The sequence below is a fragment of the Platalea leucorodia genome (genome assembly GCF_965183815.1).
Source record: "Platalea leucorodia genome assembly, chromosome: 7".
Taxonomy (NCBI): domain Eukaryota; kingdom Metazoa; phylum Chordata; class Aves; order Pelecaniformes; family Threskiornithidae; genus Platalea; species Platalea leucorodia.
In genome coordinates, this window is record NC_138829.1 from 27470094 (window position 1) to 27498005 (window position 27912).

A 27912-nucleotide genomic window follows, 5' to 3' on the forward strand; every position below is an offset into this window, starting at 1 on the left:
CCTTGTGAAGTGCCAAGAACTTTATTGTAGGTGCTGAATGCTTTTTTTTCCAGCATCAAAGACAGGGAAAGCTGAAATTGCCTAGCACCTTGCAATGCAATCCCATATCAAACAGCCTGCATTAACCCCAAATGTGCCTGATCTCCATACAAAAGAAGCTATGATACTTTTTCAGGAATTAAGTATCTTCCTATAATTGATGTCTTTATTTTTGAAAGGCATAGCCAAAGCCAGGTTGCATTTCATGTGTCGGTCCCACATTATCATCTATTTGGAGGTAAAAATTAAATTAGCAAGAGCTACCCGTGCGAGCAGATGCCTGCATAGAGAGGGGTCAGTGAGAAGCATGAACATGAAAAGAGAACTAGAGAGCTATAAAGGTGTCCTTAAATATGTGTACCCATACTAGCTCTGTTCAGTACTTTCTGCTCTCTCCCATCTCTTCTGCTTTGAGCTGCACTGTGCCATGTTAATTAGAACTCATTTTTACTTGGAAAACAGATGTAGCAAACTGTGGTAAGTGGGGAAAAGCAGCAGACTGTGGGCCTGATTTTATGAACGTCTTCAGTTTCTAATGCTTCAGTATTTCCAGAACATTACAGTATTATTTAGATTCAGGAGGCAACCTGATCTTTCCACAAAATTTTTAATTCTTCTTCCCTCTGTCTCATTTCTTTTTCAAGCACTAAGGTTCTTGAGGCAGGTCTCCTTTTGCTCCTGCCGCCTGACTCATGTCTACTGTGGATATCCAGAGGGAGAAAACCTACAAAGCCAAAGCATCTGGTGACAAAGTGAATACTAACTCTCTCCTAGATTGAACAAGTCTACCAAATTCCGTTTTCCTATGGAGAAAGGGCTTCAGCCTTATAAACTGCTGGTGCAATCTTTTTTGTTGCTTTTCCTTGAGATTTTCCTTTCCGTTTAACAGACAATGAAGGGCTGGGAAGGTGGAATTAAGCTGAGGTTTCTGACAGGAGAAAATAGTCTTTCATTCCACTTGCATCTGTCCTTCCACATGTCCCTGATATTTTTTCACAGCTGACTGGCAATGTCAGAAGGTTGAGCTCATGCAAGATCACTGCAATGTGAAGTAGAGAAATCCAGATTAGTGTTAACCCAATTTGTTTTGTAGCTGCGTGACTATTCATATCAGAGTTTAGAATTCAGTGCTAACTTCCTCTCACTTGTTTCTGCTGTGGCTGCACCTCTTCTGTGAGTTTAGCATGCTGAGATGTCTGTCTGGAGTTACCTCTACCCTCTGGGCCTGTACTAGCGACCTCATTAGCTTGTCAGCTACAGTCTCTGCACTGATTTCCGAACAGAAGTCTTATTAATGTCCCTGTACCAGCATTTTTAGCTTGCTGGTGTGCCATCTATGAGAAGTTTTTATGGCCCAGCCTCTTAGTATTGCGGGTGGGTGGTAAGAAATTAGTCTGTGGGTTTAATGGGTTGACAGTTTTCATAACATTCCCATGCTCATATTGAAAGAATAAATTGTTTGCCTTCACCATGTTTCCTATGTGACTGTGCTTGTCTTTCTGTGTTACCATTTTACAGTGCCAACTCAGGTTTAATATGCTGTTCACAGAAACTCTTGCCAAACATTGTTTTCCAGGTGACAGCCATTCGATAGCTTTGCTTCATGCTATAGCTCTTGCAGTTGCTCTAATGTTTCGTCCAAGGTGACTCTCATGTTATATCGCAAATTGTCTTTCTTGCTTTAGTCTCCAAAGCATTTGCAGCTATTCTTCCCCTTTAGTGGACCTGTGATTGTGACTTAAAGGCTTTCTAATCTGTGTGTTTTATTTTGTTTATCAACATTAGTAAAGTAACGGTTTTCCCAGAGTCACGGGTACCTCCCACAAGCTCAATACAAATGTTCAGCATCTGTTTACTGCTTCATCCATTTTATTAATCCCGCTAACGGTTATCTATTGTCAAGTTCATTTGAATTAGTTTTGTGACTAAGAGAGTCAGGACATAGTAAACATTGTTAAAAATGATGGTGTTTGCCACATCATATTGCTGTGCTAGGTTTTAAAAGAAGGACAGGTAACCTGCCTTCAAAGAGTAACAAGTCTGAGTTGGAATCAGAATTGTAAAGACAGAAATTTCTAAAGAAATTGAATCAACATTCTTTATACAGCAAGAATACTATAAAGTGAGCGGGGTTGGTGGAAATATTAGAGCTCAGGTTGTTAAACTGTTTGGGCACTCTGACCCAGTAGATGCAGCTAACCTCCAAGAAATCCTCGGGTGATGGGCAAGACACCACTAACATTCAACAGAGCAGAGACAAGACCAGAAAACTTTTGTTAATGTCGTCTAGCACTTCCTGATACACTCCCTGTTTTCAGTTGGTTACAATTCTAGCAGGGGATAAACCTGGCTGAAACTTTTCAAGTTTTTTTTCTTGTCTCAGCTTGAATTTTGAATTTTTTTAATCAAAGCTTTCTTACAGAGAAAAAAATAAGTAATTTTTTAAGATGGAGGAATTAAAAATAGATAGTGTTCCTGATGTTGAAAGCTCCTGTCGTCTGTTTGTTTGATTTGACGTTGTTTGGTTTAATTACTTCAGTACCTTGCTTTATGTTTATCTACATTGCATTTCATCAGGCCATACGTTTGTTACTGTAAGGTCTTTCCTTGGCAGTCAGACCTCACCTTTCATAGCCTGGATTATACGTTTCATCAGCAAACTGTCTCACATGAGGCTTCATCTTCTTTTCCAGGCTGTTTATGAATGTATAAGGGAGAGAATGGGCTTAGTACAGATCCCTGTGAGAATTCATTAATGACTACTTTCATTAGAAAAACTGACCACTTATTTCTGTCTCATTTCCTAATCAGATCGTGCTCTCCGAATGGTTGTTTTGCAAAAACGTGATTCTGGACAGGTGAATCTCTTTGTCTAAAATCTCCCTGTGATTCTCAGAACCAGGTCTCTGTCCTAGTTATCTAGCTTAGCCAGAGGCAGGGCTTAACGTTGCTACAACTTTGCCGCTGCGTCAAATGGGCGGTCTGTTAGGAGTTCTGAAACTACTGCTGAATCTTGGTTGTGTGTATGGTTGGACTCCATGTGCCAACAAGACCAAACAAAGATTTTTCTGCTTGAGAATGTTATTTGAGACCATGCAATCTTGATGCTGGTCTGGATCTCCTTGCTCTGTGTGTGTACACACATATGTAAGTATAAATTGCAGCGAAGAGCGATAGGGATGACTGCATTTAAGGGCCAATTTGTTCTCTGACTGGAGTGAGATACAGAGAACATTGAAGTAGTGCTGGGTTAGAGTAGCTCCACACAGCATGATCTGGTGCAGATATATTGGTGTGGGTCCTCAAGGCTGATCCCTCAAGTCCACATGGCAATGAACCTGAGCTAACAGAGTCTGCTGCTTCAGTGATGCTGCAAAAACATGAGGCTGGACATCAACACGTAACCATTTTACTGCTCACTATTGTGTTGTTTGTGAGACTCTGACATTCACATTAGAAACTCCTGTTGAGGTGGTCCTGACCCATTATTTGGAAAAATTTATCCCTTTTATTCTGAGCATGGTTGCCATTTCTATGAGATTGTCTGACATAAACATTTCCTAAACGTGTCATTGCTTTTGTTTTGCAAGTATTTGAATACTAAACAAACTTGATGACATTGTATGCTATTGTTATTTAGTGGTTTACCAAACACTGGGGCATCTACGTTTTTGTTAAAAGTAGTTGTATATCTACATTTGAATCTTAATTATTGCGTTGAATAACATCAAGCCTGAAAATAAACCCTGAGGAATGCTACTAACATACTGAGTTATATGACAAACGATAAAAGCAGCTACTTTCTGATACCTAACTATTGAACAGTTCTCGGTTTATTGCATGTAGGACAGATTGATCTTTTGTAGTGCTAATTCTTAAATGAGATCATTGCTAGTTAGTGGAGGTTCAAATATCTTTCCAGACTATTGTATCTACCCAGTTATCTTTATCACTCTTGTAGTCTCATGCAAAATTTATCAATTTTTTTGATGAGACCTATCTTCTGTAAAATAATTTTGGCTGGCAAAAATTATTATTCTCTATTTATTAATTGAATCTCATATCAACATTTCTTTATTTTTTTCCTTGGGTTAATAGCAGGCTAGCAAACCTATAATTACCTGGGTGAGTGCCATTACTCTTGTTGTCAGCAGAGCACTAGCATCTTTCCAGGCTTCTTGCATGTCCCTGCAATTCTGAAACCAAAATAAGCTCATCCAGGTGTTTTGGGGTGTAAATTACCAAGGCCTCAATTTTAAAAGTATCTATACTTCATAGGGCTGTTTGATATTTCCAGTTACTAGTGAACTGTAAATCACTTCAGCATCTTCTTTTGAATACCTCATTCGGCTTCCTTCTTAAACACATAATAGAAAATTAAATAAACGCTTTTACTTTTCCATGTTATTGTGAATATTGAAAATCTATTTAATGGTGAGGCTATACCATTATTACAATATATATTGGTATAAGTATACTTTAAAAAGCTTTCATTCTTATTTGCTTTAGCTTTGCCAGCTATGAGTTTTCCCAGAGGTTAACTTCCCCAAAATGTTTTGCTCCTTTTTCACTTGATATATATTATTTAAAATATTTTTAAAACTCCTACCTTCATTGAATGTCTCTTAACAGCTATGTACATGTAGTCACATCTTTGATTATTTTCCTTTAAATTAAAGGTCTGCAGATTCAGAAAATTAGCTCTAGTGAAGAACCTAGATGGCATTAGAACTGGGATCTGTCTTCCGTTATGAAATTTAAATCATGTTGTTATTACTGATTCTTAGATGTCCACAAAGTTTTAGTCCAGTGATTAATTCATCTTTGTGTATTGTGTGATTCTGATAACAATTACGTCATGCCTGGTAGAATGCCATTCGCATTAGAAAATTATCATCTGTATTATTTAGCTAAAACAGTTTCAGATTTTGGATTCAATTATGGAACATGGTTAAATTAGTCATGCAGAAATGTTTTTGATAGAAAAAACACAGGCTGGAGACCTGAGCCAGGCTGAGATGGAAATCTGAGTTCTGTGCCATAAATCCTTTTCAGATTTTGAGGTAACAAACTGAATGTAACTTTTGCTTAGGCCTAGAAGTGTCTGAACTCAATAAATTGATATTTTATTATGTTTTGAAAATACGATTTATATGTGCTTGATAGTCTTCAATTAAAATTATATGAAAGCCACTGTGTATAACTGCTCTTGAAAGGTGCAAGAGTCACAAAGGGGAAAACAAAATATAAATATCATAGGAGGGACGATGTTAAAAGTGCATTAAAAGTATTTGTTAATTTTTGCATGTTCCCTTAGAACAACTGTTTTGGATGCTCATGGTTGCCGTAACAACCAGATGCATGTTTGAAGTTTTTTAATTCACTTAGCTGAGGTCTGCTATGTTCATTGTTTGTGACCTCTGCTTATGGCCTCGTCCCAGGTCTGTCTCACCAATCGCTCATCTGCTGTTGTCTGTCTGTGAAGCCAAGAAAGGTGACGATAACCAGAGATTACTGCCAAGTCACTGAGAGATGCTGCTGACATTGGGTATGGATGACAGCTTTTTAAGGCATTGTCTGTATAGGTGGATTTATTGAAGCATGCAACGTGTCTGAAAAATGGGAATTTTTGACAGCATTCATATCCCCAGCCACTGTAGTGTGCTTAACATCTCAATCATATACAAAGTGAACAGTGAAATAAGCCATAAAGTTCTCTTGGTCTTTTATGTAATTGAAACAAAAAATGTAATGGCAGTCTAAAAAAATGTGTAGGCAGAGTGAGTTGCCCGTTCATAATAAACTTCATTGGTTTGGATGGCATGTTCCAAAAGAAATCTTCTTTGTAATAACAAATCCACGGAATTTACTAAATTTAATAGATCTTACAAACAAGTCTAGATTCCATTGGCATGAAAAATGTAATCTCTATCAAATACCTTTAAAACAACTCATACAAGTCTGTTTCTTCAGTGCCTGTTTTTTTCTATAGAATAGTTTTTTATTTGTCAATGGGGTCCTCTGCTTAATACAAAATGGATATTAGATTGAGTTGAAACACTTATATAGTGAAGGAAAGGCTCAAGACTCTATCAAATGACTGTTGATACTTAAGAATTGTTAAGCAACAACCTTTGCTCTTTGTCTTCTGAACTATTGTCCAAAGTAGCCACCCATGTAAGGACAATGAGCGCTGCTGATTTTGTCTTGATCTCCTTCACAGATCTGGTTTAACTAGAAAGGCCAAAGCCAATAACAGAAAAAGAACCGTGACAGGATTACAGAAAAGGCCACTCTTTCATTGATATAGAGGCAATTCAGCTGAAACCTGGCCAAGATAAGGATGTCTCTACAGTTACTCAAGTAGACTTCATTTGTAGTAACAGCTTTAGATAAGAGAACACAGACTTGTTTTTAAGATCCTTTATTTTTTTTCTCTTATACTTGTTTTAAAAATAATACTAAAAGAAGAATAACTTATATAAGAAGAAAAGGTTTTTTGCCTATTACTGTTTATGTTCTGGATAGAAAAAACAGTAGCGGCAGTATGCACTGTGAATCCTAGGGACTGATTTAAGAAGAAGAGAACCCAAGAATGGTAAAAGTACAAGGCCTAACTCCTGAGTGAGTGAACTCGGGGAGAACAATCAAAATTTCAATAGCTTTGAAAGATATGCACTGTCCTATATGTTATACCCCAAATCACGATGGAATTTGGATTGCTCCATGAGGCTTTGCTATCTGTAAAGCTTGCTCCCTTCCCAGATCATAAGGAAACAATAAAAAATATGTTGTGCCTTAAAAAAGAGTATGAACAGAACAAAACCTAAAATGGATGTAATATTTCCTCCTCCTCCAAGGACCCTTTCCCCCTTAAACTCTTCTACATTGAATCCATATTTTCTTTCCCCAAAATGTCACCCATCTGCTGGGTTTGGCAAACCTGCCTGAATTCAATATTTCTAGATTGCACAAGAAAATAATGCAATAAACTTAAGACCCTCTGATAAGTTGGTGCAGCCTGTCTGGATTTCCTTATGAGTCAGAAAATCTCTACTAAATAAGAGCCATGAAATATTTTGCTAACGTGAATGGGACAGAATCATAAATTTAGAGAAAATTGCAGCAGCAGAGAATGTACATGTAGCTAACAAATATAGCAGCTCTTCTTTCAATAACTTTGTCAGAAATCCACCCACTCCTTTCTCGTCACACAGCAGGGGTACCCCACAGAAAGCAGTCTCTCAGCTTCACATCCCTCTCTGTTGAGCAAACCCTTCTCCTCTCTTGGACCAATGGGTAGGAGTAGACCAGGTTCCTTGGTCTGAAGGAATTTTTTCTCAGTCCCTCTCATGAAAAGAAGAAGGGGCAAATACTTGTCATTAGAGCCATGGAAAAACAGGGTTGACACTGAATTTCCATGTAAAGATATAATTCTAGGGCACGAACCCATTTCTGAGTGTGTAGCATGGTAGCAGAAGTGGACAGCTTGTTCAGAGGCTCCCCAAGCTCTCATTTTGCCCTGGTCTTTGGCAGAAGGGGACCACACTGGAGTCTTTAGATCTGTTCTTCCTCCCTGCATGAAGCTGCAGCCATTCATTAACCCCAGGATAGCGGTGGGCAGAGACACAAGCCTTCTTGGTGAAGGGAAAATCTACCAAAGCCCAAGAAGTAATCTGTTTCTGTAATCACCTAGTCTATTGCAACCACAGGAACAGTGCTTGCAGTGAAGTCTCTCTGGGATGCCTAGTTTTTAATACCTCTTAGTATCCCCTTATGGCATCACAAAATGTCAGGACAGAAAACCATATTCTACTGCCCTGGAAGGTTTGTTTTTGTCACAAATCTTGGTCTCTACTTCTTTAGCCAAATCAAGGATGTTTAAGATGGCAGCTGCTTCCACCTGTCAACAATTAACACACAAGTATACATAGGGGAAATCTGGGGTTATTCATACTGCCAAACCCTGGCATGAAAGATGGCGAACTATTGTTCTTATTGTAAAAGGAGATGTCTAAGCTTCTCCAGGGAATTTTTCAGAGCATTTAGATCAGCCTCCTGTTTTAAATTGTCCTTCAGAGGAATCTACCTCTTCTATACAGGGAGCTGAAGGAGCTAAATACAAGGAAACTTACTGCACCCCATTGTTGCATAATTATCAAATTATTTTCACTTCTAATACTCACTTCAAAGAGCCATTCTCATTATACAGCTAGTGTCGCAGAAATGGACCTTTGTAATCATGCAAACTTTTTTCTCCCAGGTAAATTAGTACTTTATATTATTGAGTTGGACTTTTGAAATCCTCTAGGCTTTTAAATTCCTTTTTTTTTTTTTTTTTTTTGAGTTGGGCTTTTGAATTCCTTTTATTTGATTCAAATTAGCTGAAAAGGAATACTTTAATTTGAACATTTTGGTGCGATTTTATTAAAGCTGTATTCTTAGATACATTACCTTAAAAGGGGTTGTAAACATTTGCAGTACATAGATCAGAATTAGCATAGCTGAAGTGGGAGTAATTTTTCATTTTTATCACTTTCTGCCATGCCTCACTTACCTACTAATTGCAGTCTGTTCAGTGCAGCCTTGATGGATGAAGCAACATACTTGTAAATAACAGATATTTATATTGCTTGCTGATCAGGAAAGAAGCACATCATTGCCACAGCCATGTATCCATAGCAGCTTTAAGACTCTGCCAATACTCTCAGTTTTTCAGTTTGTATCCAGAAAGTTTTGAATTTTCATATATTTACAACATGATGGACAATAACAGGGCTATAAAATGACATCAAAGTTAACTTTATTATTGACATTTCTGCTTTTTTACTGGTCTCTATTAAAACTGTTTTCACGTTCTACACAACAACGTGAGAAAGCTGGGTTAGGACAGAATTTAAATCCAACTGTTAACTTTGCATTTCAGGCTCATCAATATGTATTTACATGTCAGTAACCTCTGTCAGTTGTCTTAGTCCAGTGAGAGAGAAATCTAGAGGTGACTCAATCCAAAAACCTGGATCTATTTGCAAAGGCCAAGATCTTCAAGGCTGTGTGAGTAATTATAGTTTACTAAAATGTAGATTTAGCAGTCTAAAATACTGAGGGCTACCTTTCAGGCATACTAAACAGCTTTGTATTTTCATTGACTGCTAAATAATGCAAAACTGTTGACTGAACCATTAGAACTGGTAAGCAATTAAGAAGGAACTGCAAAATGTTATACAAAATTCTAACTTTTTCTAAGTTATAAATTAAGAGTTGGAAAACCACAAGAGAAAAGTTAATCTTGAAACATGCATATGTGAAATTTCATGTTTAACAGATTTCTAACTGAAGAAGTTGACTGAGAGAAGGAAAAAAAGAATTTTCCCAGTGAGAAGGAAGACTTGTATTCTATTGTTCATTTTTCCAACACACAACTTTTGAGGAATAAGACTACAAAATCAGATTTTTCTTATATTTAGTACACAGGCAGCAGGTTTTGACATCTTCAAAATCTTTTGCTGATTTCATGGAATCATCAACTGAAATTTGTAGGCAAGTTTTTTTCTCTGTGTACCTGCAAAGAAGTGGCCGTTTTCCAGCTTGGGAAAAGAAGGAAAAAGAAAACTTTTCTACTAATGGCGGTAATACAAGCTCACTAAAAAGGGAATGAAGTGAGTGGGGCAGAGGAATGCTGTCTGGATCAAAGAGTGGACAGCGGTATTGTGCTGTTGGGGGTGGGCAACGGGATATGCACACGTACAGCTGTCTGTGAATGCCTGGGCTTGCTAGGAGAGTGTGTCTTACTCTCCACTGATGACAGACTGAGTGATAGCACAGCTGGTTGCCCTAAGGAAGTATTCTTCAGCCAATATCAGGCTGTTATTTAAGCTGAGAACAGGTGATCTATTGTATTAATATATTTCCTTTAAGACTATGGGCCAATGTCTTTATTACATTCCTAGGTAAATGTAAGGAAACAATGACTCTTACCTGACTGGGTCTTCTGAACTGTGCTGGTGGTCTAGCCAACAGCTTACAAAGGAAAGGAAATGCTGAAAGAGCCTTTGAAATAGACATCTCCCCAAGTTGTCCAGACTTTAGGGCGTTAGGCCTATTGGCTTAACAATGAAGACCTATACAGTGGTGGGTATCAAATCTGTTATGGTTCTAACTGTGCTGTCTGTAAGAATGACATAGTCCCTTAGCTTTGCTACAGAGTCCTTTTGGAAGAACCTAGTTGGCCTCCCACAGGGAAGGAACAGAGAGCCCAGAAGAGACTGTAGACAGAGCCCTATGTTTTGACTGTGAGGGGTGGTGAAAGGAAGGGGATCTGGTTGCAAGCTGGTAGTGAGCCAAATGGAATGCCTGAGGACTCTTGTTGGCTTGATCTGGACTACTGAGGGAGGGACTGGATCAGAACCAAGGCCAAATCTGTGTTTATCTTTGACCCGTTGGGACAGTTCACCTGACAGTTTCACAGTCTGTTTTCTTTGCACTCTCTTGTGTCTCTTGTCAGCTCATGGTGTTATTTCTGTGTGTCTTCTTGTTTCCTTCTTCCAGGCAGTATGACCTATTCCTTATCATCTAAATTCTCCACTGCCAGCCTTGAAGGTCCCTGTTCTCTTAGGGTAGGGTGGAGAAGACCATCACAGAGACAAGTTTTTTTCAGGACATGGCAGCGATATATCAGGAGACAATTTCAATGGATATTTTGTGCTCCCATACCATTGGAATTTCTGTCTTGGGAGGGAGTCTGTTGCTAGTCTTTGGTTTTTAAGAACATTTCAGAAGTTGAGGGGTTTATCTGGGTTTTTTTTCCCATTTAAAGTCAAATCCTGTTCTTTTCCAGATGAAATTTTATTGATCAGAATGGTTTGATCCTTTGACTCTAAAGAGCAGTTGGTGTCCTCAGAGATTTCAGAGATTTTTTGCTTTCAGCAGTAACAGGTGTGAAATTTCTCACTTTATTATCACATTTCAACAAAAAGTCGCTAGACAAAATGTCAAGTTGTTGATCTCTGGGGAATGTCCAATTTATGTTTGGATCAAGAGCTTGATTTGAAGCAAATCTGCTCATTCCCCATTTGTGCTTTGGTTCGCACTTTGAAGCAGTCTCAGTTGATCCTCTCAGTATAGTTTTTGTCTTTCTTTTGGATGAAACTGAGCTGGGAGATGTGCTCCAGGAGAGGCTTTAGATACAAATTGTCATTCAGTCCAAGGGGCCAGGCTAGAGTTAGCCCAAACTTTAGAAAGCAAACCAACCGCCACTGGAATGAGTATAGTATGGGCTTTAAATCCTTATCACCAACTATTTGGCTTTACAGCTCCACTGTGACTTTTCTGCATTAATTTCTAGCTGGACATAGCCCTCATGAGACTCTGTGCTGAATAAACAATGCTTGCACCACTGAAAGCAATATCCTGACAATCCAATCATATTTTTTTACAAGCAGATTCCAGATCAATGTGTACCTGCAAAAATCCAATTGCATACCCTTATATAGTTGTATTTGTACTGTAACATAAAAGCAGTGAGATTGCATTTAGTTGGTATTTTACAGAAGGAAATATTTAGTAGGAGTATGTTATTATGAACGTTGATGCATTTTTCTGCATTAGGCACTGTAGTTGTTTAAATTAGTGGTTCATTGTGATGAGTTTTAAGGTAATGTGTCTTATTAACAATGGAGCATCTGAAAGTTTTAGGTTCATAAAGGGTCTATAATTAAGCCATGAAAATTAATTTAGCCATTTATAATGGATTGTTAATTAGTTTGCTAATAGGGCTGTCACTTCCAAACTCTCTGCAGAAGGTGAATATTAGGTTAGTTCTGTCTCTTGAGATTTCAGGGACGTTTGTGACATTCCTTATGGAAATTATTACTGTCCAAATTTTTCCTGTGAAGAGAACTCTTCCTTGCCAAACGTTTAAGGATTATTATTGTGAATGTTGATGATTTCTGTTCTGCCATGTTTGCTTTTTGGCATCATTTCCTGGGTAATCAATGACTTTTTTTCCCCCATGTGGCACTGATTGCTGCAAATATTTGAACAAAATGGAAGTAACTGAAAACCCTATCTAAATGATGGAATAACCTTACTGTAACCGAAGCTTGGAGTATACCAAATACCTTCTAAAAGAAGATGAATTGATTCTCTTTGGAAAGAGTGTGTTCTAGAAATGAAGTTACCTTTATTACAGAGATATTTGGTGTAAAACATTATGCCAGCAGTATTAAATGCTGAAAATTACAGTGAATAGTAATTCAGGTCTATTCTACACAGAGGTCAGTGTATACAGTGTAACAGTAGTTTTCTATGTGTTCCATCTATAACTGGGCCCTTCAAAATGACAAAGTGAGATGCTGCTTCTAAAAAAAAAAAATATCATTCTGGTCTTTGTATAACAAAAGTATTCCCCCTCCCTCTCTCCCCTGTTTTTTGGTGAATGCTATCTCTGGTGGCATTAATGTGGTGGTATTATAGCTGCCATTGCTTGGACTGAACAGAGCTGAGGCAACTGACAGTTTAAAGATTTCTGATTGATGATCCAGGCTTCTTCAGACTCATTCTTCCATTATGCTGATTTTAGGTGCATTTGGATAAATTAATTCTGCCACTGTAGCCTCTAGAAACTTTATAAAGACGACAACTAAAATATAAGCTCTACAGTCTCTAGTTATAGACCAAGACTTTTTTCTCTCTAGTTAACTTCAGTTTGTTAAATCACATGAATTACCTTAATCCAACCCTGGGTTACAAGATAAACTCAAAATCCAATGCACGTTGAGGTACAGCTAGAAGACATATTTGCATTTTTAATACAACTGTAAATTGCTTTGCCTTGTGGTTTTGTCAAAATAACAGTTACATATATAATCTGTGACCACAGAGAATTGCTCCAGTCAGATTTCATACCTGGAGTTTTCCCTACGTGGCTTTAACCTTGTGTTCATTTGGTGTGACACCAAAGAATGAAGCATAAATATATATATATATACACACTGTGTAAAGGATGTCACTGGAGTGAAATGGGAGATTCTTCAAAGCAGGGAGTCATTCTAAATAAGAACTATACTAAGGAAGAAAAAGGAGGGCATGGACTACTATTAGGGTTGCTTGGTGGACTGACATTAACAACAGAATTTCGAATGATGGCACAGATGAGAGCCTGTCTCGCCAAACATGTGCAATTCCACCTTACTCACTCATCATGGTTGTTTTACTGACATATCAATACGTCACTGTCTGTGTCAGAAGCAGGGCTTGCGGCAGAGTGGAGAAAATAATTAGTGTCGTTTCTCTTGTTTCTGTACTTACCGTCAGTGCTGGCCTATTGGTATTGTACTTTATTATTGCCATGGCTGTTTGAAACGGGGGGAGAAGAAATTCCTTGAGCATACAATGGAGAAAATTTTAATGGATTTGTTTTCAACAAATAAAATACATTCATTCAAAGTAAATCAAATACATCAGGTTCTATAGAAGACGCAGTGCAAATTTATTACCTTCATAGGGATTAATAAACATGAGGACTGAAAAGGCTGGAAGTATTTTGAGCCTACTTTCTAAGGCTACACTTGTTTACTAATTTTGGATTCTTTCCACAAGGGAAATATTACCATTTTAGAAATTTATTTTCCCATTCTGCCTTTATCTTAAAAGTATTATTGCTTTTTAAATTGCTTTTCCAAAGATTTCTGTAGTCCTGACAGAAAGTGATGTATCCTTGAATTCTGTATTGGTTTCTGAAGAAATAGCCTGAGAAGTAGACATTTCCTTCAGTCTTTTTGTTAATAATAAATACAATTAAACACAATGACATGCAGAGTTGTAGAGCCATGAATTCAAAGAACTAAACTTACCATAAAGTTCACTTACAAATGAAAATGAATGTAGGTCTCAAATACTGTGGTTTTCAAGGATGATTCTGGGGACAGCTGGAGAAAAGAAATATATTAATAATTCCAATATCACCTGCAATAGAACTAAGCTTGTATTTGCTTTTGTTTTTAAATGAAAGTTTGTTAAAATATATGGGATAGGATCGCTTATTTTGTAATTTGACCGAAATCCTTGAAAAAGAGCTGATAGAAGAAGATGCTAATGAAAGATTCAATGTCTCTTCATCTTACTGTGATTAAGAAATCTCCCATCTCCAGATCTCAGGCTATTCAGCGACAATAAGCCATCTGGGTTGTTAAATTATTGATATTCAAGGTGGACCTTAATCCCCTTTATTTTCTGGTCTATTAAATAAATGATACAGAATACTAAGGCACAAAAATTCAGGTTTTCTAAAATTCTTAAAAAGCTTCAATTAGCTGTTAGCATAGATCTGCTTTTAACTTATTTATTTAGAAAACTTTACAAGTGTTGTTAAATAAATTTAACAGATTAGTAAAAATATAGTAACAGTTGATTAAGATGATGTGGCAAGAAAGAAAATAGTTACACAAATGAATAAGAATTCTAAACCGTGGAAATTACAATCAGTAGTCTGATATAGTTTGGATTCTTGCTGGATTATTTATTTTTAGCTGAAATCTGCTAGCCAGGTACTTCTGTGATAAGAAGGCTTAAAACAAAATATTGTTTACTCCACCAAAATGAGGAATGCATGTTGCATGTATTACACATGCAAAATTTAATGTATATATACACTTGTTTGAATTACACATTTTTGCCTTGCCATAGCCAGAAGGATGACTTCCTCAATGTTCTTCTCAACATCTCCATTTTTAAAATTAAGGCACAGTACATTTGTGAGAAAGTGAACGTATTTGCATTGTGGGAGAGGGACTTTCTGCATGCTCTATGTTTGACACTGATGTTCCTCATTTCCAATCTCACTCTCAGAAAACTCTATTTTAATAATTAAGGTAGCTTCCTACCTAAAGTGAGGGGAATGTGTGATTAGAAAGCGGTGAAGAAATTTAAAAAGCTATGGGGCGTGGAAAGCAGAAAGGTTGTACAGCTCTTTGTTTTGCCCTTTACTTCTTTCTTGTACCTACTTTTATTTCTATCATTGCTTTGCTTACAGGTGCTGGATGTTCATAATCTTTTTGCACTTTCTTGCTTCATATTCTGTACGCCTTTTTACATAAGAAAAGTCAGTGGCCATTTGGAGTCTTGACTGTGGTTTTTTTTGTTTTGTTTTGTTTTTCTTTTACACAGAAATACTTGGTGATCAACAGGTTCTTCTACTCTGCAGTAATCCCCCTCATAATGCCCATAATTTCCACAGACAAGCATGAATGCAGCTGTAGTTAGCTATTTTACTTCCAGGTCTGAGCCTTTTTTCAATTGGCACAGTGGCCAAAAACCTCTGACGGCTTTCTTCATTGCCACATTATCAGTGATTCTCTTGCCACAGACACAACAAATACCCATGTACCGGCATTCATACTCTGCACCAGAGATATCTGTCCTCCTGTACAACTTGTGTGGTGTCTGTGTTGCAGTCAGTGGTTCCTACTGCCTCAAAAGCTTTTGCTTCAAAAAGCAGTGTAACTGCTGCTTATATCTGTGGTAAGTCAGAAGTGGCTGTCTTACCTACACCTTCAATAAGGTTTCACCTAATTCCAAAATAAGAGCATTTTCTTCTAGTGGAGGAAAACATAATATGAAAAACACTAAAGTATTAGGCATTATACTGAAATTAAGCATGGCATAGTGAGACTTTAATGTTTATATCCCACAGCAAGTCAAAATGCCTTATATTTTAAGGCCTTGCATGAAGAGCCTTGCTGAGGACCCAGAGGCTGAATATAGCCCCGTGGCAATCCTTTCCATATGTGGAATTCTTCCTATGCCATCTGCTATGAGCTGGGGCAGAAACAAGGTATTTGTTTCTACCCAGGCCCAGTCTCTTTTCAGATCCTCTCTGGTAAGTCTCCTACTTTTTCCTTATTCACGTGCAATTTGACAGAAAGATGCTTTCAGCTCTTTTTACATCTTTCTGCAACTTGATCCACCACACTTCTCCTGTGGCAGATTCTCTTTGTCCTTTGTATTTGTCCCAGATATTTTCATCTTCTTTTACAGAAAAGACTGGCAGGAGTTTTTGAACTCTCCAGATCATCTCTGCACTTGTTATTAAATCCTTTTAATCTTTTTCCTGAGGCACTTGCTTTGGGAGACATTTTAGATATGCCTGCACTATCCTAGACTGTAAAAATCTTATTTTCTGTTGTAAAGATTAGCTTTCACGCTGCCATAACAATGAAATGGGCAATATTACTACAAACAACCCAATCTCTACAGTTCTCCCACTAACCCACCTCTCCTCACTATGTCAGTTGTGCCTGGAGAGGATGGAGCATGGCGACCTTGGGTTCTGCTCCTTCCATGCACCACTCAGTAAAGCTGGCAGTGCAAGGGAAGGGGAGGAAGCTGCTCTCATCATGGCTTTTGCTGGATTGAGTGTAAGTGGAATGAACAAGCGTTTATGAAGGATTTCTTTTTTTCCCTTCTCTGAATTATTAATTTCTGAACTCATTGAAATGTTTAACATTTCTATATTCTAACAAAGGAAACAATAGCTAGAGGCATGTAATGAGGATATTTACAGTAATCCATCTGTAAATACAGCATGTGTATGGTATAATCTATTTGAATCCAGACGCAAAAGATGGATTATTTTCATCCTTCATTTACACATGTTTATATACAGCCGTATTATTTTTGTCACTGACACTACAGACATGGGGTCCTTTTGTATAAACACTTATTAGTATGCCTTTTCTCCTGTAAGTTGAGATATTCATCTGAGCAAGGGCAGATCGTGGACTCTAGTGTGAAATGTCGGCTTCGACTGAGTTATTTTACTGTGAGAAAATGCATGCTGAATGGAGAACTTAGTGAAATAAATTAGAGCTTGGTGAGACAGTGAGGCCAGTGTCTGGCATTAGCTTACAACAGGTTTGAAGGACAGCTCTACTACAAGGTCAAATTTAGAGTCAAAAAAAAGAAAAAAACACGGAGCTGTCATCTCAAATACAGTCTACTTTGAGTTGCCGACTTAAAATATCAATGGAAACTCCTGTAGCTGGAATTTTACAATTGTTGAAAATGCAATTTGATTTCCTTGACTGTCAGTGAAATTCTGTCCTTTAAAACTTTGCAGGCATGCAAGACAACAGTGTTCTGCTCATATTTTGTCTTGTGCATTGTTCATATAGTGATCGTCCTTTAGAAACTTCTAAGTTGTCTTTGTACCTACTCTAATGATCCTAGTAATGTTACTAGAGGCAAAAAGTATGGCAACATTCTCCTTAAATAGCACAGGAATAATGATTTAAGGTTATAATGTGCCATTTCCATAGGGATCTAATTTTGGTCCAGATGGTAAATGCTGTTTAAGCTGTTTCATGAATTAAACAGAAGAGGCTGGTTTTGGTTGTTACAAACAAGATGTCTCTCAGCACTAAAAGAAAGTCAAATGTGGTTGTATTTTTTCTTAATAACTGCTTTGAAATGTTTATTAGCAAATACTTGTCATTTCTAAGAGGAAAGGTTTTCTTTCCTACCCTCTGACAGGCAATACAACTTTATCCATAGAAAGCAAAGAGTTAATATACTCGCTATTGTGATTTACCCTGGAATAGGGCCACCACCAAGGCTACCATAGGAGACCATGTTTACTAGCATGCCTTTGTTTCCTGGGCCTAAAAGAGAAGCTTGTTAGATCTGCCTTGAACCAGGCTGATGTCTGACCTCTGATGAAAAGTATGGAAAGCCTCCCTTTTTCTTATGGCTTTCTCCTAAATGATGATTTGCCTGTCCAGGGTTAATAGAAGGGTGTCTAACTTCTTCTTTGAACCTCACCTTCCTCTTGTGAACACAGTCTCTGCTCTATATGACTTTTTATTACCAAACAGGGACCAGTACTAGTGTAAGAGAGTTCATTAAAATTTATGTATGTAGCAAAGTCTACAACCTCTCTGAGATACGCATACTTTGACAGAGCAGCCACGAGAATAACAGCTTGTCTGAGCTTATCTAGCTTTTTATTATTCTTTCAAGTAGGTGGAAGCAGGAACTCTTTGAACTACTGGATCAATACTGCTAATAGTTATAAACATATTTCCACCATTAGAGAAAAACGGTCTCTAGTACAGAGCCCTGAAACAACAATCATGAATCCCAATCAGATAAATGAGAAACGGTCACATTGTCTAAAATATCTTATACTTGTCTTCCAGAACCAAGAGTATATTGTAAACGTCATCAGAATCATGTGCACTAGAATCCATTTATTTTACTCTTAACATCCTTTTTCAACAACAAAATATGATCTAATAAGAATTGTTCTATTTAGTGCTAGATTATATTTGTTTTATCATTGCCTTTCTCAGTTCTTGGTCCAAGTGCAGTTGACATAAAAAGGAAAGAAAGTATTTTAATCAGCATAAAATTCCTGTTGAACTCATATATACAATACAAATGCTTTCATTAGTTCCATAGTTACATTTCTGTTTAAAGGAAAATGAGCAATAATATTGACTTGGCTTATACATTAAAATATAATTAATTTCATTTAAATGTTCTTTTCCTGCCTTGCTAAAATGTTTTTACTCAGAAGATTAGTGACTTTGTGGAGGTTTGTGTTTCTCTTTTGTTTTAATAAGACTTTCAACACTTTCATGTTTTCAAATAATAACTTTGGCTATACCAAGCCTGTGGCCTTTAGGTAGTCAAATCTCCCATAGAAAGACATCAGGCCAGAGGAAGAAAGGTGTGTTCTGTCTTTAGCAATCAATAGATGCAAACTGGCTGCTATGACACGCTCATTCAACAGCTGGTTTCTATTTAGTCTTAGTAGCTGAAAAGAGAGCTGGAGAAAAACCATACAACTAGCTGCTATTCCTATTAAAGCTCAGGTTTTAAAATGTCTGCTCCACTCAACCATGCCTTTAAGGATGGAAGCACTTGGATTTTGAGATTTGAGCTCAGATTATTCCTTCTGGAAATATTCCTAAAGATGAATGGTGCCTGGTCTTTTAGACTTGAATTTCTACTTAAGTTTTCTGAAGCGTTTTTATGGTCTTATTCATGTTCACTGTGTTTGTAATGAGATATGCATACTGTTACTTCTGCCTCGCTACCTTAACTGTTTTACGAGTTGTTCATGTGTATTCCTGCAAATTGTCACCTCAGAAAAAAGTAATCCAATTCCTGATCGTGAGTCACAGATCTTTTTTTCCTCTCCTGATCCAGTCCAAGACAGATGACCATCAGTTTATTTTTTTAAGAAATTGCTACAACCATGGTGTTTTTTAAATTTATCACCCCTGTCTCAGAGAAGCGTATCTCAAATTCTCTTAAAGATATTCTCAGAGGACCCTTCACTGCTATTGCTCTTGATGGAAAACTTCCAGCCTTTAAGTATGTTTGGAAATCTAGGTCAAAGGTTTGTAATCCTGACTAAATCTTTGACAATCTCTAAATTCCTCCTTTATCTCATTTATAGACTACTTCTTTTTCATTAATATCTCTTAGTCTGTGATGGAGCCACTAACTGTGCTTGGCTTCTGAACTAGTCTTATATTGATTTTGTGTGTTGTATTGGGAGCTTATGTTCTCATCTTTCTTATACTTATTTTTTTCTCCCAGAAGTTCCTGCATTTCACATGCTTTCACTTTCAGAAGTTAGCAAAAGAGTCAGTCTTCAGAACGGGTTTATAGGTTTTCTTTTAGGATTTTAAAATACCTGCAGGTAGATGGTCTTTTGGGGGAGTGGAGGTAGTTGTGAAACACAGTCTACATGCAAGCTGTAGTCTTATAGCTTTCACTGTGAATTATTCTTGCAAAGCAAAGATTCATCTATAAGGATCTTGAAAGGAGGGTCTTGTTCTGTCCATTAGTGACAAAAGACAGATTCAAAATCTAGAAAACATTTTCAGGAAATGGGAAGTCTATTAGCACTACTTATTTGTAGTAAATAGCATAATAAAAAGAGGAAGACCAAGGTGTGTTTCTAGCGACTACAAATTGATCCTGATTTCCCAAACTGAAAAGATACTATGATCTTTTCTAATAAGGATGTAATTCTGGTTTAATTAGCCAAATTGGCATCGTTTTTTTCCCCATGAAACTCATTTGTCCTGGGTTTACAGGTTCAAACTAGATATAAGGAAGAAATTTTTTACAAAGAGGGTGGTGAAACACTGGAACGGGTAGCCCAGAGAGGTGGTAGATGCCTCATCCCTGGAAACATTCAAGGTCAGGTTGGTCAGGGCTTTGAGCAACCTGATCTAGTTGAAGATGCCCCTGCCCATTGCAAGGGGGGTTGGACTAGATGATCTTTAAAGGTCCCTTGCAACCCAAACCTTTCTATGATTCTATACTACAAAGGTAATGGGATAAAGGATCAAATAAGTTATTTATGTATGTATAGAGAGGTGGAGCTGGCTTACATTTTGTTTTATAGTTTACATTTTTTACTGCCTCCTGCCATGCTGCTTTCCAAACTAGAGGCCCCTTCTGATGTTTCACGACACAGTAGTATGATGGTTAGTAGAAGAAAAAATGGAACAGGAGATTTGCATACGGTATTAAACTACCAGCACGTCACTCTGACCTGTGCAATGGGAAGTCAGTGGCCCAGAAAATCATTTAGCATATTCCATAAACAGTCGCTGGTAGAAAAGACAATGCTGCTGTACAAAGAAAGATAACACCAAAAACTGGTTCTGACTAGTTCTGGCTTTGCTTCTGGGATACGACACCTGGGGTCATGAGTGTAACAGTTGCTCAAAAAAATTAACAGGGAGAGACCAGGAGGGGCTTTTATAATTGATTTGATCTGACTGTTTCTGTGAAGCAGATCTCAGTATTTCTCCTAATAATGCCAGCATTTAACCCAGTGTCTTCTCATTCGACTACAGCATGTCTTTTGGAAGCATGGCTTGCCTTGGTTTATATAACTAAATCCAATGTATCAAATGACAACCTGAATGTCTTATTGTGCAAGTAGCCTCCCATAATTCAGGTTACTCTATTCATTGTACAGTTAGAGGAGCAGATGAGGAAATGGAGAAGGGAACGAGTGGGAAAGATCCCAAACTTAGGACTTTTTTTTGAGGAGGAAGGAAGAAGCAGTTGACAGAGAACAGCTCAAATTTTTGAGATCTAACTAGCAGATTAGCGGACTATGCATTTGCCTACCATTTTACTTTTGGCTTAAAGATTACATTGGATGAACTTTTGAAAGAGCTTGCTTCCCTGAAAGTATCTCTTTATTGAGAAAAAAGAATGATTTAAAACCTGTTATACTTAAGTACTGATCACATCACCTGGAGAACAGAAGTTCTAGGAAGAGGCAGAAAATGCCTCTCTTTTATAAGATGGCCCTTGGAACCTATTGTTTGGCTTTGATCATAACAATATTTTTTATTACCTGAAAAGATGTGCAAAGAACAAAATAGGTTGATTCGAGTTGGAATGTAGAAAGTGAATGCTTGTTGATGGATATAAATCCAAAGTCTATCTGAAGAAAGGATGAAATGGACTTTTTGGTTTGTGTCACCTCAGGAAAAGAACAGAAAACGTATTTTCTCTTACGAACGTATGTTGCCGAATTCCCCAAAATGGCATTTTCTTGTTGTAATCCATAAACATAATCCATTTAATCCATGAACTACTGGAGAGGCACAGGTGATTTCACATCACTTGGAGATGTGAAATCACTTGCCATTAAAACTAAACTGTCAGGAGATGTCTGCTATTCAGCCCATACACCCTTCCTAGTGATGTGCTTTATTTTACCCTTGTCATCCATCAGTGTTATCTTTACTGAAGGAGCAGCTGCGATTTTGTCTGCAAATGAGGCTTCTTTTTGTTAGGCTCTGTACAAACATGTAACTAAAGACGGTCCATAAAACCAATGGTTTGCAGACCCTGCGTAGTACAGGAATAGGTTTTTATTCTTTAAAGAGGCTTCAACTATAGAGATTGCACAGTTTCCCCTAAGCAATCTCTTCTAGCATTTTGCTACCCTTACCACTAGGAAGATTACCCTAATAATTAAATTTGCTGAAACTTTTGCTCTTTATTGATAGTCTAGAGCAGATAAAGAGAAGGTTTCACTCCCTTAATTTGGGAAGTTTTCTGCATGTATCTTTTACATGCCTGGACATATTACATTGCCTTTTACTTTTTCCTTTTCTAAACTAAAGCTTGAACTTTTCTGGGCTCCGTCTAGTTGTTTACATCTTTCTTGGGCACAGTGGTAACAACTGAACAGAATTCTCTTGCTGGAGCCTGAAGACTGGAAAGATTCTTTTGCATAACATAGTGACAGAATACTTGATTGTGCATCCCAACATGAAGTCATAACCCAGATCTTGTTCTATAGAACTGCTCATCTTTGACTTGTCTTTACTGAATTGTATATTGCTTTTTCCTACGTTTCTCCAGTTTTTCACAATTGTCCTTAACTGCAGCCCTGGACTTTCACGTGTGCATAGAACCTCCTTTTTGATACCATCTTCTAAGCATATACTTTGTTTCATCCAAATGGTTACTAACAAAATACTTGCCTTTTTCCAAACCCAGAAAAGACAGCTGTCTGCCTGGTTTGAGAGTACTCTGTTGATAACTGTTGCTTTGCATGTCTCTCATAGTAATTCCATTTATACCCTGCTGTCTTATATCAGGCAAAACCATGTTAAAGGCCCCCTTAAAGTAAGTGTATATGGTGTCTACACTATAGCCCCGGACAGTTGCCCGTTTAGAGGAAGAAACATGTATTGCATTGAAAACTAAAGAGCAGGAAATTGCCTACGCAGTTTCCTATTCTCTCCTTCCTTTCAGCCCCTTGAAGTGAGATATATAATACAAACAATTATCTTTTTAAATATTTTGTTGCTTCATAATAATTTCCCCTATTTAATTGTCATTGGGGCAGTCTTTTCATAGACTATCACATCTGTTTACCTGCTAGTACTGGCTCATTTCTTGTTTTGTATAGAGAAAAATACTGTATAAATAACTGAAAAGAAAAATCAGTTGGGTTTTTTGTTTTGTTTTTTTTTTTAGTTAAAAGCATTCCCTTTTAGGGAACAAATATCAGACAATATGTACGAATAGACTATGTTGAGCAGCATGGTTACTTCTGCTTCAGTTACTGTGGTTGATTAGCCTGAAAAGACACTATGGTTGACTAATGTATTTTCTTGGAAAAAAGCAGGCACTTCAGCAGGGAAAAAAAAAAAAACCAAGACATATTGTATTATAAACTGTGCTCTCATAGTTTGTAATAGTTTATAGAGGTAGACAATTTTTTTGGTACTGTAAGAATTACCAATAAAAAGTAACTTTTATTGGAAAAAGCTCATATTTCAAATACTCACAGGGGCTATCATTACTTTCCATGAGCATGCACATAATTTCTGCAGCAGTGAACAAGTGTGTCATTTCTCAAGGTTTTAAAATCTACTGAGAAGCAAGAACATGCTTCTCTTCAGTAGTTTTCTATTTTTGTCCTGCATATTTTTGTCAGTCATGACAATTTTTGCTTTTCTTAGTGCTCTCTCTTCAGCTCTGAAGGCCACTTCTCCCTATAGGTTAGGCACAGTCAATACTTCTAACTGAAGAATATTGCACAGGACTTCCAAACAGTCCCAGTTCTGGTTACCTTAACTTTCAGGTATTATATTAATTAGTATGAAACATGTCTTCTGTCTTCTCTATGATCATACCAATCTAGTGCCTACAACTGTAAACGGAAATCTTCATTTTACTTCAAGATACACTGAATGAGCTTCAACTAGGAAGTCCTATCAAATTGGTAACTACGTGTTATTTATCCATTAAGGACAAAGACTGTGGGCAGGGTATGGCAGTACTTCTTGAGAAGACAGACTGAAGAACAAATAAATATTACAGTGGGAGACATGAGAATGAGCAAAATGGTATTTGTTGGTACTTGTTCCTGCATTGTTTGGCACCATGTTTCTGTTTAGAAAACTTCTCCAGGTTTCTCCCTGTCCTTCCTTCATGCTGACAATACATCTTAAAATGGTACAAAATCAACTTTGACAAGAAATGGAATTTACACTGGTCCAGTGTGTGACTTGCTCTTTCTTTCCAGAGCCACAATAGAAAACAGTTGCTAGACCATTCAGCAGAAGACCTTTGAGTCTGAGAACCTAAGAATAAAAGGTATTATTTAGTTCTGAAAATATGTGAGATATCTTGCCCTAGTTTATTAATGGACACTGAAGTCCATGACAGTTTTAGTTTTGGACATGCTGAAAATGCTTGCCCTCTCTGTTGTAAAGTTATAAGCTAGTTCAGAGACGTTTATTACTATAATTGCCCTTCTTTTGGCAGCTATAGAAAGAATATCCCCTGCATCCTCTCAAGCCAGTGGGCTGTATATCATCTCATGCCTGTGGTTTTGTTCACAGCGCTGGAAACAAACCCTAAGCGCCTTGTCTCCAGTTTTCTTTCTGCTGTTTATCAGTTCATTTAGATATTGTATACTGCACGTTAATGGCCACTTAATCCAACTGGTGCCTAAATGAATTCAGAACCTTGTGGTCTGTCACAGCAAGTGTCAAGAGATAACGAAGGCTTAAAGTAACTTCTACTAGCATAGCACTAATAATGTCATACATGAAAGGGGAAAGTAAGAAAAAGAAAAAAAAAAAAGGTTTTACCAAGTTTTCCTTCTCCTCTACGCATGACGGTTGAGAATAGTGATTTTTGAAGGGGATGCACATGTATCTTAATGTGAAGAGTGTTTAACCTTGTAACTGCCAATGCATTACTTGAAATAGAAGTGAATTCCACCCTAGTTAGGGACAATTAGAACAGGAGAGAAGATGAAAGCCTTTAGCAGATGAAAGTGAAACTGTGTCTGGTACTTCTTTATCAAAGCCTGAGCCTAAAGAATTAAACTTCAGAGGGGATGTGTTATTAGGCAGAGTGGACAATTCAGAATTAGCTTTTCAGTAAACCTTGGAAGACAGTAATTTACTGAAAGTTTAACCCTCAAAAAAAGGAAGTTGAGTCTTCTTTTACCATAAACTGAATTATTTTAGCCTGAATCATGATCACTGTGCTTAAATTAGATCCTTTCCTTACAACGAAATGTTTTTTGAGCATAGATTAACATTTCAGATCAGAAGCTCAGAGGCATCTGGGAATCTGATCAAAGTCTCAGCATGAATACGCAGTTAGTGTATTTTACAGTATATGAACTACACAACTGTCTAATTCTATAATCATAAGGAAAAATTAAAAATAGCTAAGCATCTTATAGTTCAGTTATTTTCTTCCTTTAATTCCTAACAATTGACAGGATCAGCCCTTACTTAAGAAGTTCCCTTGATTTGGTAGAAGATATTACCTTTACCTACAAAGTTTGTCTGGCTTCTATCATTTGAATACAACAGCTACAACCCAACCACTATTTCATATTATTTCAATTCGTAACTGGAAGACGAATGGGTATTTCATTTCTGATCCGACTTCTCTAGCCCTGCTTTTATGAATTTGCTTTTCAGAGACTGGGTCTGAAACCAGCAAATCAATTAAAATTTTCTACTTCTTGTGTCCCATTGGAAACAACTTCCTTACTGTGGTTACTGAAAGAAAAGGTAGTGCATATTTAAGTTTAAACTATCATGATATCTTATGATAGTATCATCAATACCACAAGAGAATACTGAAGGAATAAAACAGAAACCATGGTTGCGGCAGTTGAATGTGTTTTGGAAAAAGAGTCTTTGAAAATGCAAAGATCTTCATCTTTTACTAGAAACAATGTAATAATACTAGAAGATTGAACAAAACTATATCACAAAAATTGGAGTTGAAAGGTAAATAACTGTATTGTTGATGTGAGAAAGACTTCCAGTCCATTTCCCTGGACTTTGAGTGGCTTATCCTCTGGCTGGATTGTGAAATCACTTCTCAGTCACCCAGACAACATTATAATACCTTACTGAAAATGTCTTGCAACCATTCCTGCTTTATTTGTATTAATATTTCAGTATACTAAATTGGAGTAGAAATGTTCTTCTTCCACCCTAGCATATGTGTGGTATATGCTTGTTAATCTTTCCTCAGGATGTGTGCAAAATATGAAAATAAATTAATTGCATAATGAATCAATGAACAAAGTACCTTAATTTATTTGAAATCATTATTTTGAGAAAAAAATCTAAACAGGCTAATGAGGGTTTAAATCTTCACTGAAAACATGAAATGTTCTGCAGTTTAATTGTTAGTGAAAAAATTGACATACTGAGAAACAGACAAAAAAGAAATATGATAAAATACCATCTAAATGAGAGGTGTTTAACTCTGGAAAGGAATAAGTATAGAAAAACAGCAATAATTTAGAACAATGCAGTATCATTTCACAGGTGAGAATACTTATTTTGGTGCAGGATTCATATGAAATCTACAGGTAATATAGGATATGAAGAAGACAAGAAAAAGTTAACTTTGTTTTAGATTTTGCATGTGTGTATATCTACATCTATATATATATATATATATATGTATGCAGTCAGATATTAAAAAGGGAAGGTCACGCTCTAGATTCCTCACCGCAGACTTCAACACAGCATTAAGTCTTAAGACTCTATGGGCTCAGTAAGATATTTCGAAACTATGAGTTTCTGGAGAAGCCTCTGCTTCCCTTGTCTGGGCAAATGCCTCAGGTGCATCTTGACTCTGAGCTGGGGTGAGATGTAGGTGTGCGTCATCCTCTCCTTCTGCCCTGGTTTCTGTGGAAGGAAATCCAAGGCCAGGGCCTGGAGAAGATTTACTGCTGACCTTGGCTGGGTCCCTGATTTGGATGACTGAAGGACTAGGTCTTGCATGTGCTTCATAAACTGTATTTTCCCTATCATCCATTGATAAAATTAGCTGTGATTTAACTTATGATGCAGCACAGCATGCATGCATAACTTGTCCTGTCTTGAAGCTGTTAGAAAGTATAGCTTCGTAGCATGGGTGGAAGAGAGGCATGGCAGTGAGATGAGACAGGGCTCTAGCATCATCTCAGAGCCCCAGAGCTACACTTTAGAAACTCCGGGCATTTCCAGATTTGAGCCATCATGGGTCAAGCATTTGGTTTAAAATATATTAATGTGATATTTAAAACAATATGCTGGGGCTGTTTATTATTTACCTTCTGTTGCTTGAGCTTTTAAAAATGCATGTTTTCAAGCTTTGCTCTTCTACTACAAAGGATATGTCTTTTTCTCCCACTTGACCCTCCCACATTATCACAAAGCTCTGGGATTTAAGACTCTCAGGACAAGTGCCAGGTCTCTGAAACTCATGATAAGACAGTGAGAACTAGCAACTGTAGAAAACCTGTGTACAGAAGGTCAGGTGTGCAGTTTGCAATGTATGACAGATGGCTAGGAATACGTGCTGCTTGATAAACTATATATATATATTCTGTTATATTTTAGTCATAGTGTTTGTTGCTATTGATGCTCTCATTTTGTGTCTGTCACTTGGATATGCAAGATGTACATTTTTTCTGTATAAGCTTTGGGGTTCTGTAATGATACAATAACTTGAAAATTTTCACCTGCACTCTGATTGGATGTTGTCAGCCTAATGACACAGCTCAGGTGTGCTTCAGTCTGTGCTAGCTACTTATCTGCGCAAGGAGCAAATGCAAACCTGAGAATATGTACTGCCCTGTCTAGTCATTTTACAACTCATAAGGTTCAGTGAGTGGACCATAAATGTTAGAATCTATTCTTTATCTTGTTTAAAAGGAGACAGATATTTCTTCCCCCTATATCCTGTACAGTCCCAGTTCTCTTTTTTCTCACTCTCTCTCAATATACTGAGATCATACCTTTGCAGCAGCTGTCATGATCTCAAGATGTCAAATTGTCTTTC